Source organism: Leptopilina boulardi, unplaced genomic scaffold (genome assembly GCF_019393585.1).
Source record: "Leptopilina boulardi isolate dan_hultmark-lab unplaced genomic scaffold, ZJU_Lbou_2.1 LbouV2_214, whole genome shotgun sequence".
NCBI classification, from domain to species: Eukaryota; Metazoa; Arthropoda; class Insecta; order Hymenoptera; family Figitidae; genus Leptopilina; species Leptopilina boulardi.
In genome coordinates, this window is record NW_026137768.1 from 5,881,461 (window position 1) to 5,899,407 (window position 17,947).

The 17,947-nt window shown below is 29.6% G+C and overlaps 1 protein-coding gene across 1 annotated transcript in view; it reads right to left on the reverse strand.

Moving 5' to 3' along the window:
- LOC127279095 (B-cell lymphoma/leukemia 11A) overlaps positions 1–17,947 on the reverse strand; it is a 158,087-nt gene that overhangs the window by 38,773 nt on the left and 101,367 nt on the right. The window lies entirely within an intron of this gene.

Genomic DNA, 17,947 nt, shown 5'->3' on the forward strand with positions numbered 1-17,947 from the left:
ATCATTGATTGAGATTACCAATAACTGCGAAAACTATTGTATAAGACTACCCGAGACTACAATAAATTGAAACTGCTATTAGTAGTGAGTACCATTGGTCAATGCTAACAATAGGTAAAACTACCATTCATTGAGACTACTAATAAGAAAAACTACCATTGACTGAGACTATCAATAAGTAAAACTACCATTCGTTAAGACTATTAATAACTGAGACTACCAATAAAAAAACTACCATTAATTGAGACTACGAAAAAGTAAAACTACCATTCGTTGAGAGTACCAATAACTGAAACCACTAGAGTATAAAAATACTATTCGTTGAGACTACCATTAGTTGAAACTACCATTGTTTGAGACTGCCATTGATTGAGACTACCATTGGTTGAAACTACTATTTATTAAGATTACTATAAAGAGAATCCACCATTAGTTGAGAGTACTATTAGTTGAGACTACCATTTATTGAGAATACTATAAGTTAAAACTACCATTGGTTGAAATTACCATTGGTTGAGACTACTATAAATTGAAACAACCATTGGTTGAGACTACCATTGAAAAAACTACTAGTAAATGAGACTACCATTAGTTTAAACTACCATTTATTGAGACTACTATAAATTGAAACTATAGTAGTTTTAACTAATGGTAGTCTCAACGAATGGTATACCATTCGTTGAGACTACCATTAGTTAAAACTACTATTGTTTGAGACTACCATTGATTGAGACTACTAATTAATGAGACTACCATTGGTTGAAACTACTATTTATTGAGATTACTATAAAGGGAATCCACCATTATTTGAGAGTACTATTGGTTGAGACTACCATTAATTAAGACTACTATAAGTTGAGATAGCCATTAATTGAGACTACTATAAATTGAAACTACCACTGGTTGAGACCACCATTGAATAAAACTACTAGTAAATGAGACTACCATTAGTTTAAACTATCATTTATTGAGACTACTATAAATTGAAACTACCATTCGTTGAGACTACCATTAGTTTAAACTATCATTTATTGAGACTACTATATATTGAAACTACCATTCGTTGAGACTACCATTAGTTGAAACTACAATTGTTTGAGACTACCATTGATTGAGACTACTAATTAATGAGACTACCATTGGTTGAAACTACTATTTATTGAGATTACTATAAAGGGAATCCACCATTATTTGAGAGTACTATTGGTTGAGACTACCATTAATTGAGACTACTATAAGTTGAGATAGCCATTAATTGAGACTACTATAAATTGAAACTACCACTGGTTGAGACCACCATTGAATAAAACTACTAGTAAATGAGACTACCATTAGTTTAAACTACCATTTATTGAGACTACTATAAATTGAAACTACCATTGGTTGAGACTGTACTATTGGCAGCTGAGACTACTATTGGATGAGATTCTTATTGATTGAGACTATTATTGGTTGGAACTACTATTAATTGACACTACTATTAGTTGAGAGTAATATTAATTGAGAGTACCTTTTATTGAGAATACTTATAATTTGAAACTACCATTGGTTGAGACTACTATAAGTTGAGACTACCATATACGTTGAGACTACCATTGATTAAAACTACTATTAAATGAGACTGCCATTAGTTGCGACTTACATTAATTAAGACTGACATTAAGACTAGTAATTATTAAAACTACAATTAGTTAAGACTATCATTAATTGAGACTACCATAGGTGGAGATTATTGCTTGGGACCGAGATTAAAACTACCATTGGTTTAATTTAAATTTTGTTGAGACTACCAATAATTAAAATTGTCACTTGTTGAGACAACTATAGCTAATATGAGTCCACCATATTTATTGAGAAAACAATTGTTCAAACGGTTGCTTCAATGCCAGATTAACTTTTGTTTATTTTACCCTGAAGGTGAATTTCAACATTAATCTACATGTATAGTGAAAGAATGTATTCATATTTAAACAGTATTGTAATTTGTAATTCAAATTACATTCAATATTATAAAATATGATTATACATATACATTATTATCAGAAAGTTACAAATCTTTGTAATTGTAATATACATATACATAGCTATAAGTCAAAATTTTCTATATATGCGTTATCTTTTTTTTTTCTCTTTGTAATCACTATTATAGTGAATAATTGCATGAGACAAATTTATTTTTGCCAGTAAAATTGCTTTGCAAGGAAAGTCAAGATTGAAGAAATCGGTTTCTAGGAAGCAAACTCGAATTTGGATCTTTCTTCTTATCTTTACGAATCTTGTGACGTGTTTCCTTATTACTATCTTATCTTGATTTCGCTTTTTTTCTAAAAGAACATCAGGCGTATTAGACTCTCAAGTTTGCAAAGTAGAAAAAAAGGAAAAATATAATAATACTTTTTTCTTTTATTTTTAATTAGACAAATAATGGATAAAAGTAGCAATTTCTTTTTTAAACACATTATTATAATTCTCTTTGAAAAAAGGAAGTGTTTGTTTATAAAATGTGTTACAATTTTTCAAATCTAAGGAATTTGAAAGGAATATAGTAAAAAAAAAATAGAAAAAAAAGAAGGTTTATTATAAGGTATGCTCTTTATAAACAAAAGATAAACTTCTAGAAGCTGGCAATTACTAAAAAGGAAAAGCATTAGATCTCAAGGACAAAAGTTGGCTGAAAGGCCAAGAAGTCCTCAAAAGATAATTTGTATTTGCAACAGAGGTCCAGCTGATGCTTGAGTAGCGCCCTTTAATTTCCATAAGGCGCCTCTCGGCTGCTTTAGTATAGGGGACAAGAACATTTTCCAGGTCTCTCTTTCTCTCTCTTCCTCACTCTCTTTCTCTCTCCGACATTCAACCCCGTAAATGAATGGGTAGTTTAAGTGTTTTTAACAATCTCAAGAATAATCTCTTCCCTTCTTAAGTTGTCTATTAAGAATGCCTTATTGATTCTGGAAAGTCTCTCTCATCCTTTCTCGAGTTTCATATTATTCAAAATAATTTCTTTCTTCCCAACATTTTTCCTCTAGTTTTAATTACTTATTTTCCAATAGTCTACTGATAATGTTAACATTTTATCTTTATTTTTATTTTCTAATATTTTCTTTCTTAATTTTTATCTGTTTTTTTTTCTATATACCATTATTAAATTTATATAATTTCTTATTTCTATTTTATTTTTATACTATTTTTTCATTTAATATATTCATTTATTACTTTTAATAAAATTTTATTTCTACAATTCGATAAATAACCATAAATATAATTTTTAAATGGCCTACATTTTTTTTAAGAGTTGAAGTTAATCAAACAAGTGCGTAATAAAAAAAAAAAAATGTTTCGAAGCACTTGAATCGGCAAAAGAATGTATATATTCTGAAATCGTAGAAAATTTTAATCGAAGTAACAACTGATCAAACAATATGGTCAACGCAGGTCATCAAATAAAAATCCAACTGCTATCGCGTTCTTATTGGTTTTGTGTGTTGAATTTTTTTGTATATATGAAAGTTTAATAAAGGCGATATTCCGCAGCCACGAAAATTCTTTTCATTTATATATTTGAAAGAGTATACATATATATGTATATCGTTCTATATAATAAAAATTCTATTCGAAGGATGACGCTTTAAGAGTTTTTAAGCAAAAGAAGTGGGAACTCTTAACGGACCCAGATCTTTGCCCTCGGATGAGGGGTCATCTATATTCTTAGCATCGTTCCTGAAAACTTTAGTTTCACACAGAGTCCAAAATGTTCTCAAATTGTCTCCCCCAATATCATCATCATTAATAATGAACATTTTCACTTTCTCTGAATTTTTTTCTTACGACAAAAAAGAAAGAAAGGAAAAGTTTCAAACAAGTTCAAATAAATACAATTTTAAACTGGAAATGTCATGTTAAAATTGTATTCATTTTTTTTTTGTATAAGAAAAAAAATTCCAAATGTTTTTTTTTAATAATTATTATATCATAAAGCAATAAATATTAATAATGAATAATTAATTAAAAATTAATTAAAGAAATATTATTATGATATATTTTTTACTTTAAAAAAACTAAGGAAACCATATATATAAATTGTGTTCGTTTTTTTTCGTTTCGTGTTTATATATTTTCAGTTTATGGTCAGCACACATGGTCAAATCGGCACACACGTGACGTTTACAAGATTCGAAGCTCCTCCGCGTGCTTTTCGTGGGACTTTCAACGTTCCTCGTATAAAAATAAACAGGATCCCATGGTCACTGTTGGAACAACTTCTTAGAATATATGTTACTCGAGTTTATAATATATAAGAAACTTGAAAATCACTTTAATCCATCCAAAAACGTGCTTTTTCACCAAAGAATGAGATAAAAAAATTTTGTTGCTGAACAAATTGAGACTTTTGTTCGTGTGTGTGTGTGTGTGTGAAAAAATATTTACATCAGATATAGTTTCTTATTTTCTATTCAGAAATCATAAAAATACCAACTATTACAATAAAAATTACAATCAAAATTTAATGTTTAATTAGTAAAAACTACCATTAATTAGGTATGCTATTTGTTAAAAATACCGTTGTTTGAAACTACTATTAAATAAGACTACCATTGGTTGAAACTACTATTTATTGAGATTACTATAAAGTGAAACCACCATTAGTTGAGAGTACTATTGGTTGAGACAACCATTAATTGAGACCACTATAAATTGAAACTACCATTGGTTGAGAGTACTATTGGTTAAAACTACCATTTATTCAGACTGCCATTGATTAAGACTACCATTAGTTTAAACTACCATTTACTGAGAAAACTATTAATTGAAACTACCATTGGTTGAGACTACCATTGATTGAGACTACCATTGAATAAAACTACTATTAAATGAGACTACCATTGGTTGAAACTACTATTTATTGAGTTTACTATAAAGTGAAACCACCATTAGTTGAGAGTACTATTGGTTGAGACTACCATTAATTGAGACTACCATTTATTGAGACCACTATAAATTGAAACTACCATTGGTTGAGACTGCCATTGAATAAAACTACTAGTAAATGAGACTACCATTAGTTTAAACTACCATTTATTGAGACTACTATAAATTGAAACTACCATTGGTTGAGACTACCATTGAATAAAACTACTATTAAATGAGACTACCATTGGTTGAAACTATTATTTATTGAGTTTAAAGTGAAACCACCATTAGTTGAGAGTACTATTGGTTGAGACTACCATTAATTGAGACTACTATAAGTTGAGACAACCATTAATTGAGACTGTCATTGATTGAGACTACTATACGTTAAGACCACCATTTATTAAAATTATTATTAAATGAGATTACCATTGATTGAATCTATCATTTATTGAGACTAACTTTATAAATTTTAACCACTTAATTCAAATTCTTTTTAAAAAAGAAACTAAAAAACAATTGTTTCCCCATTTCAATAATATATATACATAATATCGGTGTATAAAAATATAAAATTACAAATAAGATGTGTGGCAGTATCAGTCGGGAAATTGTGACTAATTTATGAAGGCACATGGGATGCGCGTTAATTTTGAACACCCGTTACAGGGAGACAAACGTCCAAAGGGTGAAAAAACGGAGCGCGGACCATCTTGGTGACGATGCCCGTTCGTTTCGTCGCACTCGCTCTCCCCTCTGGCCCTATCAACGCATCCTGTTCGGGGTTTTAAAGATTATTTTTACTTCGGGGCAAAAAAGAGATCTGTCTGGCGACTTCGAGGCGAGCACATGTGCTTCTCCTATAATACGTGACGGTGCCGGTGCTAAGTCGCGTTCTTAAACTTTTCGATGAGTCCAGTGTCTTTCACGACCAATACTATATATCTTTTCCATATGTGTGGTATCATATTTCTAGACCTTCGTCCGAGTATCTAAGATTATATAACACAATTTATTTTTTCCTTCTCAATTTAGTATAGGGAAAAATTTTATTTTATTTTACTATTTTTTAACTATTAAATTTTTTTGGTAAAAAATTGATAATAACGGAAAGTTATAAAAAAAAATATTTTAATTATACTCAAAATAGAGTAAATATAATTTACAGAAGGATAAGCCTAATTGTTTTCCATATTAGTAAATTCTATATAAAAAGAAATGAATTGGATACATATACTATGACCGTAATATTATATATATATAACAGAGGGATGAGCAACTGATGTTGACGGGTGTGAACTATACATACAAAAAGAATAAATTTCCTCCTTTGAAACCGTTGAACTGAAGAAAGTTCATTAACACAGAACTACAGTTTTTTTAGAAAAATCATGTGGTCTCTTTCGCTTGATGCATGCGCGCAACCCTTTGCACTATATAAGAAGATATGGTGGAACGTCATTCGGCAAGGGGCCGAGAGTGAGAGAGGATGTTGGGATGAGAATTAAAGTAAAGTCCAAATTTCTAAACACCCTTGGCAAGGGGTCTGTCTCCAGTTATATTTGGTATCTGTCTCTTGACGAGAACACACATGCTATACATTGGCGTAGCCACAAACGGACCTGCGGTCACCAAGTTTTTTTCACTTTCATAAAAGAGTCACTTTTCTCCAACTGCGCTTTATGTTTAAAGCATCCGGACATAAGGTACCGCCCACATATGAATTGAGCAAAAAAGAATTGCTTGATATATGTACTTAACCATTGATTGAAAATATTTTTAATTGAAATTACTATTGATTGAGACTAATTATTTATTAATTGCTCAAGACTTTTGTCAATTTGGATAATTATTTTTTTAAATTTACCAATGAGACTATCATTATACTTGTGACTATCATTGATTGAGACTACCATTACTGGTGACTATCATTGATTGAAACTACCATTAATTGAGACCAACCTTGGTTGAGACTACCAATAGTTCAAACTACTATATATTAATACTATTATTGGTTAAAACTACCATTAGTTAAGAAACCATTGGATGAGACTACCATTAATTGATATATGTTGAGACAACCATTAATTGAGACTACTATAAGTTGAGACTACTATTGGTTGAAACTATCATTGACTGAGACTACCATTAATTTAGGGTACCATTGATTGAGACTATCATTGATAGCGAATTAATTCAGACTATTATTAGTTGAGACTACCATTAGATGAGACTATCATTGACTGAGACTACCATTAATTTAGAGTACCATTGATTGAGACTATCGTTGATAGAGACCACCATTGATGGCGAATTGATTGAGACTTATTAGTTGAGACTACCATTGGATGAGACTATCATTGACTGAGACTATCGTTAATTAAGACTACCATAAGTTGAGATAACCATTAATTGAGACTACCATTAATTAAAACTACTATTAAATGAGATTACCACTGGTTGATATTACCATTGGATAAGACTACCATTGGTTGAAACTACCATTTATTTAGACTACTATAAACTGAAAGTACTATTAGTTGAGAGTACCATTAATTGAGACTACTATAAGTTGAGACAACCATTAATTGAGACTACCATTAGTTGAGACAGCTATTAATCTAGACAAACATTAATAAACCCTACATATAATTATTGATTCAAACTACGATACATTAAATCGCATAGCGATAAGTAGAATTAAAATAATTTTGTTGTTGTTATGTATAATTTTAATTATACAATGTCATTGCGTATTTCTAATCAAAACTATATGTATCGTGTCCAGAACAGTGAAATGAAGAAAAATATGGGACACTTGAAAGACCGGATGGAAGAAATCGGTCGAAAAACGGAAACTGCGTTTTTTTGTTTTGAGGACCCCAGATAATTTATTCCCTTTGTGTGTGCATTAAATTACTTTATTTTCAGTTAAGGATTTTCAGCTTCCATGCTCCTCACCACAGCTGTGACGTTTTTTTTAGCTTCCTTCGTTAAATACTTAAAGAATATATTCAGTCGTTTGAAGTTTCCGTCAAAGATTTTGTGTACTAAGTTTGATAATTTTGTTAAGAGATAATAAAAATATGTTTTTCTAGATTCAATTTAATAACAAAAGTCGCCAACTTTAAATAAAATTCTCACTTAAAAAAATATTTCTTACCTATACCTATATTACCTATATTTTATTATATTGATCAAAAATATTAAATATTAAAAAAGGGCCATTTTTTTTTTTTTTTTTTACTTCGGACAATCAAAAACATATTGACTTTTGAAACGATTGACTTTATATCTTGTTTCATAATATTAACACTCTCTCTGGTATTCGAAATTTCATTCCAGACGGTCTTCCGGGTGCACGCGTGCTCTCATTATCAATGATTTACTGAAACCCTTTCTCATGCGTTTGACCCAAGTGCCAGCAATGTGTTTCATTCTTTCACAAAGACAAAGTCGTATTAAAAATAAATACAATTAACTAATGTAAAACACTAACTTTTTTTATATAAATGTTTATTTATAAGAATAAATTTTATTATCCATGAATTTTTTATTATTTAAATTTTAATGATTTTTAATTAATGTATTATATACTAAATTAGTAATTAGTAAATTAGTAATTAATATAAATAATAAAAAATAAATAATAAAAAACTGAATTGCAAAAAAAGGCAAAGAGAGAAATTTAAAAAAAAAAAAATAAAAAGGGAGAGAAAGAAAGTGATAAATGTCGAAACCACGACGGAACCAAAGAATTCAAACTATTAAAGTCCCATAGAAGTTATACGATCACATCATCAACATTGCGGATCTCGTTTACGTCGTTTTGTTTTGGCAAAAAAAAACCACCCCTCGAAAATTCCACGGATATATAAAATCATGATTTTTCTCACGACCACCATGATTTTTACTGTATGTATATTTTTTTTTCCTACAGGAAAAACTGCTGGAAAGTTACGCAGCTTTAAATCGGGACTCCCCATATTTTTTGGGCCCTTTCCCTAACAACCTAGCAGTATTTCACTTTTTTTTTTTTAACGTTAGAGAAAATTTTTTTTACACCTTCCGCTCCTTCTCGTGAAGAATCTGTGCCACTTGGGGTACCGTAAGGTTTTTTTTTTGAATCCTCCCCCTTCCCCTTCTTTCCACCACTCAGGATGTATCCGTCCTCGTCTACTAGTTCCGGTGCTACCCTACATATATATATATACGTAGGACTTTTTTTCCACTGTTTCGCCCCCCTCTCTTTCTCTCTTGCTCTCATCTTCCGCAGCTTCCCACTCTGGGGAATTCAATCATAAAAAAATGTCGAGAGAGCCACGGCGCGCACTCGCGATTAATGTATACAGGGTCCGCTATGGAATGCACCTAGCGCGCACCTTTAGGTTACATACACACACACCCTATTGCTGTGGACACGAAAAAAAAATTTTTTTTTTTCTATATGTGCGAGAAAGAGACAAACTTTTGAGAAATAGGGAGGAACAGAGAGAGAGAGAGAAAAGAGTCGTGCGAAAGTATCGTGGTGAGAATTTTTTTATGCAAAATGGACATGGGAAAAAATGCCTCTCCTCTCTTTATATATATATACCGCATTGAAGTGTGCGCGGATTCTCAAAGGCGAGAGAAGTATAGAGATCAATTGATAAAACTATTCTTGTGACGCACCCGTAAACATCTTACAAATTGCGACATTATTCATTATCATATAGTGCATAATTGAGTAGGGATTCAAAAATCCAGTCAAAGGTCGCACATCCATCGGAAGTTGCACTAGTTAATTCATTTTCCTTATTAGATAGACGTGGAAAACATTTTAGCGGAAATTCTGTAGATTTCTGAAAATTTTATTTTCCACAATTTTTATTCGTTTACAAAATTTATTATTTATTATTAAATTTGTTTACTTTTCAAATCAAATCAGTGGTAGTTTCAATCAATGGTATATAGTCTCAAACATTGGAAGTATCAACTAATGATAGTCTCAAACAATGGTAGTCTCAATCAATGGCAGTCTCATTTTATAATAGTTTTAATAAATGGTAGTCTCAACGTATAGTAGTCTCAATTAATGGTGGTCTCAACCAATAGCATTTTCAATCAATGGTAGTTTCAGCTAATAGTAGTCTCAATTAATGGTAGTCTCAACCAATAGCATTTTCAATCAATGGTAGTTTCAGCTCATAGTAGTCTTAATTAATGATAGTCTCAATCAATGGTAGTCTCATTTAATAGTAGTTTTAATCAATGGTAGTCACCAGTAATAGTAGTCTCAATCAATGATAGTCACAAGTAATGGTAGTCTCAGTCAATGGTAGTTTCAGCTCATAGTAGTCTCAATCAATGGTAGTCTCATTTTATAATAGTTTTAATAAATGGTAGTCTCAACGTATGGTAGTCTCAATTAATGGTTGTCTCAATTTAAAGTAGTCTCAATTAATGGTATTCGCAACCAACAGTTCTTTCTGTCAATGGTAGTTTCAGCTTATACTTGTAGTTTCAGTTCATAGTAGTCTCAATCAATGATAGTCTCAATTAATGGTTGTCTAAACTTATAGTACTCTTAATTAATAATAGTCTCAATCAGTAGTAGTTTTAACCAATAGAAGTCTCAACCATTGTAAGTATCGACGAAACGATATAGTCTTAATAATCAATATAAGTCTCAATCAATGGTAATCACAACAGATGGTAGTCTCATCCAACTGTAGTCTCAACTAATGGTAATTCGAATCAATGATAGTCTTATCTAACGGTACTCTCAACTATATTAGTATAGCATCAATAAAAAATTTACTTCAGTGTAGAAAAATATTATTGTCCAATAAAAAAAACTTAAATTTTTTTAGCACTACACAAACATACATGTATATGCGTAGAATTTCGAAAGCCCGACAAATAAACCAGGTCATTCATCTGCTTTGTTTTGGTGTAAGATTACTAATCGTCCGGGTATTGTCGTGACTCTCAATGTATATAAGAAGGATCATCCCTCTCTCACTCTTTCCTCTGTTTCTCTCCCTCCATTGCGGAGTTTGATTCATTCAGTTTCACGTGAAGCAAGGCCACTGCAGGTATAGTCATTTTATAGTGCATATATATATATATATATATGTATAGTGCGTATGTGTGTATAGGCGGTCCGCGATTCTAAAACGGGGCCTTAAGCCGTTACTCCCAGAAGAGAGGAAGGGATGGAGGGGGGGTGAGGAGAGATCTTTCTCCCCTCTCCTCACAATCTTCTCTCATCCTCATCGTGATCAAGCTACCCTGCTTCTGTGATCCCTGGATCTTATATGGCCCTCCCCTTCCGTAGTGGCAGATGGCCGGCCAAGGGGTAAGAAAAAAACGTGAAAGCAAGATGTAAAAAAAAAGAGACGCAGTGAGATTCATAAGGAAAAAAAACGAATGAAAAACGAACGAGCCTTGGGGGCTGATGCTCCTTCGAAGCATCATAGTTCTTGTACTATATATATATATCGAAACCGAGTGTTCTACTGAAAAATCGTGAGAGCATCTCACGTCTTTTTGGAATCGGGGTTTGGGCCAGTGAATTTTTTTTTTTTACTCTAAATCGTCATCCCTCACTGCTTCGTTTTACTTTTTACTTGCCTCCTTCCACTTTTTTTTAAAAAAAAAACTGGCCACCCTCGTTTCTCTCTGATTTCTCGATCAAATTTCCAGCATTCAGTCGTGTCCTCCTTTTGCCTTTTTTAATTTTTCGAATATGGTCGATGAATTCGGCGACGTTTTTTAGTTCTCGAATATCGTTGTCGGTATTTATATATATCGCCAAGAGATATATGTATGAACACAGTGATTTTTATTGTCCAATCTAAGAACCAGGTGTGACCTGAATTTTTTTTTCACTCTTCACGACTTTTGGACCCATTGTTATAACGCCCACTCACTCAAAGGATAATCAGGTGTATATATAATTAGGTTTTTTCGAACTCTCATCTTTTTTTGTCGTCGCGGCTAATTGTTTTAAATAAACAAATTCATTTTTATATAGACTGAAATACAAAAAATTTATTAAGTAGGATTTCGCTTTGGGCAGAAAATATAGCCCTTAAACCAACTCTGCAAATTTGAATCAGTAAGATTTCACTGATAGTTGGAATTTAGCAACTTTAGTAAGATTTTCATCTATATGAAATTCAGTAATATTTCGCTGAAAATAAGTCGAATTCTATTTTACTGATTGAAACAGTCAAATCTGTATTATCATTAATCGGTAAAACAGATTTGACTGTTTCAATCAGTAAAGTATAGAATTCGACTAATTTTCAGCGAAATATTACTGAATTTCTGATGAAAATCTTAGTAAAGTTGCTAAATTTCAACTATCTGTAAATTCTTACTGATTCAAATTTATATAGTAGGTTTAAGGTTATGTTTTCTAGCGAAACCTTTCTTAATAAAACATTCCGTACACTCAGAAAAAAGATATGTTTGAACCAAATGTATACCATTTTTTTATATTTACCCAATTTTTTGGTTAGTTCAAACAAAATTTGTTTAATTCAAATAAATATTTATTTGATCTAAATAACTGTTTGGTTTATTTTAATAAATTTTTTGAACAAAGAAAAAATTTGATTGAGCTAAATAAACGTTTGGTTTATGCAACCAAATGCTTGGTTAATTGTATATCAATGCATTTATTTTGTTGATTTAACCAAAATTTGGTTGCTTCAAACGAATTTTTTTCTGAGTGTAATTTTGAATTGAAAAGAAATATATATTTCAGGTACGGATAAAATAAAAAATAAATGTCCTTACCTAACAAAAAAATAAACTAAATTTTTGACAAATACACAACTTCCCGTTAAAAGAGGTCCTACTGTACAGTTATTGAAATATTTAAACAGAATGACATCCCTTAATTGCGACCTTATTTCACATCTGGTACGATTTGGAAGTTTTCTTTTTTTTCTGATTTAGAATCAACAGTCCGAAAAACCACTTAACGTCGTCGCAGGCAACATCCCGTTTTGGGACAGCGGTATATACTAATTCTGTTTTCCGGAAGTCCATCAAGGCTAGACGAAGATACCTGTCCGGTATTTGGAGGAAGATTCGCTAATTTAAAAGTAATTTTCCCCAATCCTCTTTTGTGGAAGTTTAAGAAAAAAGAAAAAGAAATAGGTAGGAGTAACCACTTCCCACGGTTGGTCAGCTGGTCTGCGAGAAGACCAACAACAAATCTCTAAGCTGCACTATATATGTTTCTCACTGCATCTTTTTTTTTTTTTTTAATGAATTTCGATTTTTCTACCTGAGTTGCATCCTAGGTCGAGATGCAACACGCAGTTACGCGCTAAGAAAAAGATTTTGCCCCAAAGATAAGAGATGAGAAAATTAGTATTAAAGATAATAACATTCGATTTCACAGGGATTGGATCATTATTTATTATACTGCTTTTTTAAGATGGATTTAATTGTTTATATGTTTTTAACACGTGCCATATTATTCTTGGAATTATAGAAATTTAAAAAACAAATTTCTTTTATATGACAACAAGAAAAGGTAGAGGCAAACAGTTTTAGGTTATGTTTGTGATTTTTGGATTTAAATCGAAAATGCGCTTGCGCAATTGCTCTTCTCTCATTGGTAAGAAAAAAACCCTCTTATTTAAAATAAGTCACATAATTAAAAATGAACTAGAACTATCACTAAACATAACCTAAAATTTTTACTTTTTCTCATGGCGCGTCAAATATTTATGAAAAATTTTAGTTTATATTTGAAATAGCAGTACTCTATGAGTTTTATCGCCTTTTAATAGTTTCTTTTTTTTTTTGCAAAATGGTCAAAAAAAAAAATTAATGAAAAACAGATGTGTGGATGACGTGCAAGAAAGAATGAAAAGGTCGAGACGTTATAAGCTCCCAACTTTTTTTTCGAAGCGTGTGTGTGTCTCAAACGGGGGAAGTATGCATTTTTCGAGCGTTTAAAAATAGGTGGTCGTTCAGTGTGAACTGGCCAAGGGTCAGTCACTCCTTGGCGCAGAGTACGATTAAAATAGCGACTGAAAAACAAAAAAAAAAAAAAAAAAACTAATTTTTCTTTCTCCGAGAAATCTCAAAAATATCGTTTCCTCTCCGCAATATATATATGTTATTTTGATGCTACACTCTTGTTTCCGCATCTTTTTAGAGTTCATTGTTTTTTTAATTTTTTTGTTTTTCTTTCTATAATTATAATTTCAGAAAAAAAAATCTTTTTTATTTGTTCGTCTGAAAAATAATTTTAATTCCATAACGGATCTCTAATTTTTGGAAAATCGGTTTCCCTTTTTCCGACCAATTAAAACGTCAACAGACAATATTTTCCGCCTATATTAACAATACACATGATTCTTCTGATGCAAAACGATCTGATTTTATATGGCCAGTTTATGAAAAACGAAAACTCATGCATTTTTTTTTGAGAGGGAAAAAAAAACTGCCCTCACCTTTCTTATTGGTCCATTTACTTATACTTTCTTTTCTTTTTTTTTCTTATTCTTTTTTTCTTTACATGCGTATTTTTTTTTCTGGACCGATTGCAAGGTCCGATTCTGCAGAGTCAGTTCTATCGTGATTTTTCACGGTACTGATCCTTTGTAGGGGGGCGCTGCCCGGTTGTCATATTTGCCTATGATGGACGATTCTTATATATGCCGGGCAAAAGGACGCAATGGGAACAAACAGATTTTCGGGATGACGAACACGTTTCATTCATATTATTATTGATTCGGTTATATACCCGCACCACATTTGGGCAATCTGCCTGATTATAATCGCTCGAATAGTTATAAGCGACGAACAATTTTGCGTTTATATATATATATATATATATATATATATATATATATATATATATATATATATATATATATATATATATATATATATATAGGACTGCGAAAAATCGATCACTTACTTTGGGCCTTTTTCGGCTTTCAAAAAAAAAAAATTTTTTTTGACAAATGATATAATTTTGTTGCTTTAATATTTTTAATGTCCAACTTTTCTAATAACTATAACAAAAAATTAATTTTTTATTTTTATTTATTTTTTACTCTTTATTTGTTTTTTTTATCCTAGTTTTTTAGATGTTTTTAGTATAATAATTTAAATATAATAATAATTTTATTATTTTAATAAAATTTTAATGTTTTTAATAAAATAAAAAAAATTTAATTTTTATAATAAATAATTCTAGTTTTTTTTTTGTTTAATTTAATATAATAAACTAACTGATAATAATTTTATTAATAATTATTTAATTAATTTATTAATAAAAATAAAAATTTTAATTTGTTTAAGTTTTATAATAATAATTAATTTTTATTTTTTTAGCTTCTTTTATTATAATAATTTAACTAATAATAATTGACCCTATAGGACTTTTAGTTTCTATCCTTATAATAATTATACTAAAAGAACTGAAAAAACTATGGTAAATTTTGAAAATAAAATAAAAAATTATACTCTTTTCGTTTCTTTTATATAAATAATAAACAACAATAAATAAAAATAAAATAATTAAAAATAAATAAAAATAAAAATGAAATAAATTAATATACTAAATTTTGCCCTGTACCCTCTATTTTTATTTCTCCGATCACTATTATTTTGTTACCATTACAAAATCTGATGTGTGATAACCGTTCAATATCAATAAAAAAAAAAAAAAAAAATCTTTACAAATTTCGTCCCCCGAAGGCATTTAAAACGGAAGAGGATTTTGACAAATCGTCCGAGATAAATTTCAAGATTTTCAGACCCAATATCGGTCCATCGGATTTTTTTTTTTTTTCTTATATGTGGTTTTGGCTTTCCTGAACTTTCTCGGTCATTGTTAGTTTCTCATCTATTTCTCTCACTCTATCTTTCTCACCCACATTGCACCACAGTATATATAAATTCTCGGCACGGAAAATAAGTTAATCCACCTCGAAAATGTGTGTGTGTATGTGTATTTATATATCTATGGGCCTGAAAAGGCCTCGCGGCTGTTAATCGTTTTACAACCTAATGTAAAGGAAATCTAGGGGCATCAACGCGTCAAGGAAAGTACATGAACCTTGCGAAATTTTCGTTTACACAGCCGTTGCTGCCCGTATCAAAACTTTAATTGAATTTTAGACCTAACCGCAGATTAGGATCTTCAACTACAAATTCACCTTCTGGACATCCTTATATATATTCTTCACCTCTCTCTCTCTCCCTCTATGCTAACATATATATATATAACTTGCATTCTTTTCATGTTGATTCTTTTTCTTAAAAGAATTTTTAAACAGAAAAATTATTCCAAAAAAATAGAAGAATTCATAAAATAATTTATCAATGTAAAGAAAACAAAATGATAATTTTTTGTTTGTTATTAGTTTTTTGTAAATTAGAAAATTATGGAAATTATATTAAAATTAATTTTATGACAATAATAATTAATTGTGCCTATTGAATAATATTTTTAATAAAATAATTTTAGAATCATTCAAATTTTTTCTACTTAAAATCTTATAAAAAATATTTTTTTTTTTTTGCTACAAAATCGTATCAATTTTAGTTATCGTAACCAAATTTTGGTTGATTGAAACAGTTATAGAGTTATCGCAACCAAACATTTAATTAGGCCAAGAAATTTATTTGATATTTCTAAATTTCAATCAAAATTTGATTGCGACTCTCTAAATCTGAATTAGTAAAAAATGTTTACTAATTTAAATTAGTGACTCACTTTTTGCTTCTAAATTAGTAAAATTTTACTAATTATTAAGTTTTACTAACAATTAGTAAAATTTAACTAATTCTAAAGCAAAAAGTGAGTCACTAATTTAAATTAGTAAACATTTTTACTAATTCAGATTTAGAGAGGAGATCAAAATAATTTTGTTAACACAACAAAATAGTTTGGTCTACATAACCAAATGATCGTTTGTCTGTTCATTTCTTTTTACGAAAAAAATATTTTTTTTTGAATTTAAAAAGAAAAATAAATAAAATAATTTTCTCGATGAGAATTATTTATAACGATTGGTTTTTTTTCTAGGTCTCCAACTGCGACCTTCTTTTCGCCAGAAACCTACATATTAATTTGCATAATTACGCGTTTAAAAAAAAAAAAAGAAAAAAAACCCTCGATGCCATGAGGGTCAGATCGAATTTATCTTATTGGCCCTCACCTGTCCTATATGACGATGCGGGTCTCGTGGGGCAACTGACCACTACTATGGTATAGTCTGAATAGAAAAATTTAAAATAAACATTCCTTTTAAAATTATCGAAATAATTATGTACAACAACACTTTATAATTAATCGTCAATTATTTTTTTAGTTTTTTTTTTTTTTAAGAACATTTCAGGTTCATTTTATATATATAAATATTATATATAAGAATAAAACTTGAAAAAAATTTGTATAAAAATTAATTTAAAATTAATTAATTTATTTAATTAATTGAAAATTAGTCAAAAATGAATTGAAAGTTATTGAAAATTTAATTGATAATTAATTAAAAATTAATTTAATTTTTAATATTTTTTCTAAAATTACATTATGATAATAATTAAAATTTATTTATAAGGTGTGTAAGAATGAAAAGTTAATTACTAGAACATATGTTTTAAAAACATTGAAAATCTAGTTCTTTATCTCATTTATTTTACTTGTAATATCTTTATAACATTTCATCAGTTATGCTAAATAAAAATGTAAATAATGATAAAACGCGTGTATTCTTTTCATTTACAAGAAACTATTTTTTATCACGAATGATAAAAATATATATATATATATATATATATATAAATATAGTTCTCTTAATCACTCAAACAATTTAATTATTATTGTATAATTAATTGTAGTAGTAATGATAAATGTTACATATAATCATATTAATTATATGTATAAAATAAATAAAAGTAATAAGAATTATGCAAATACAGAAAAAAATTTGTTTGAAACAACTAAATTTTGCTTGAATCAACCAAATGCTATACAGTCAACCAAATTTTTTTCTAATCAACTAAAAATTTA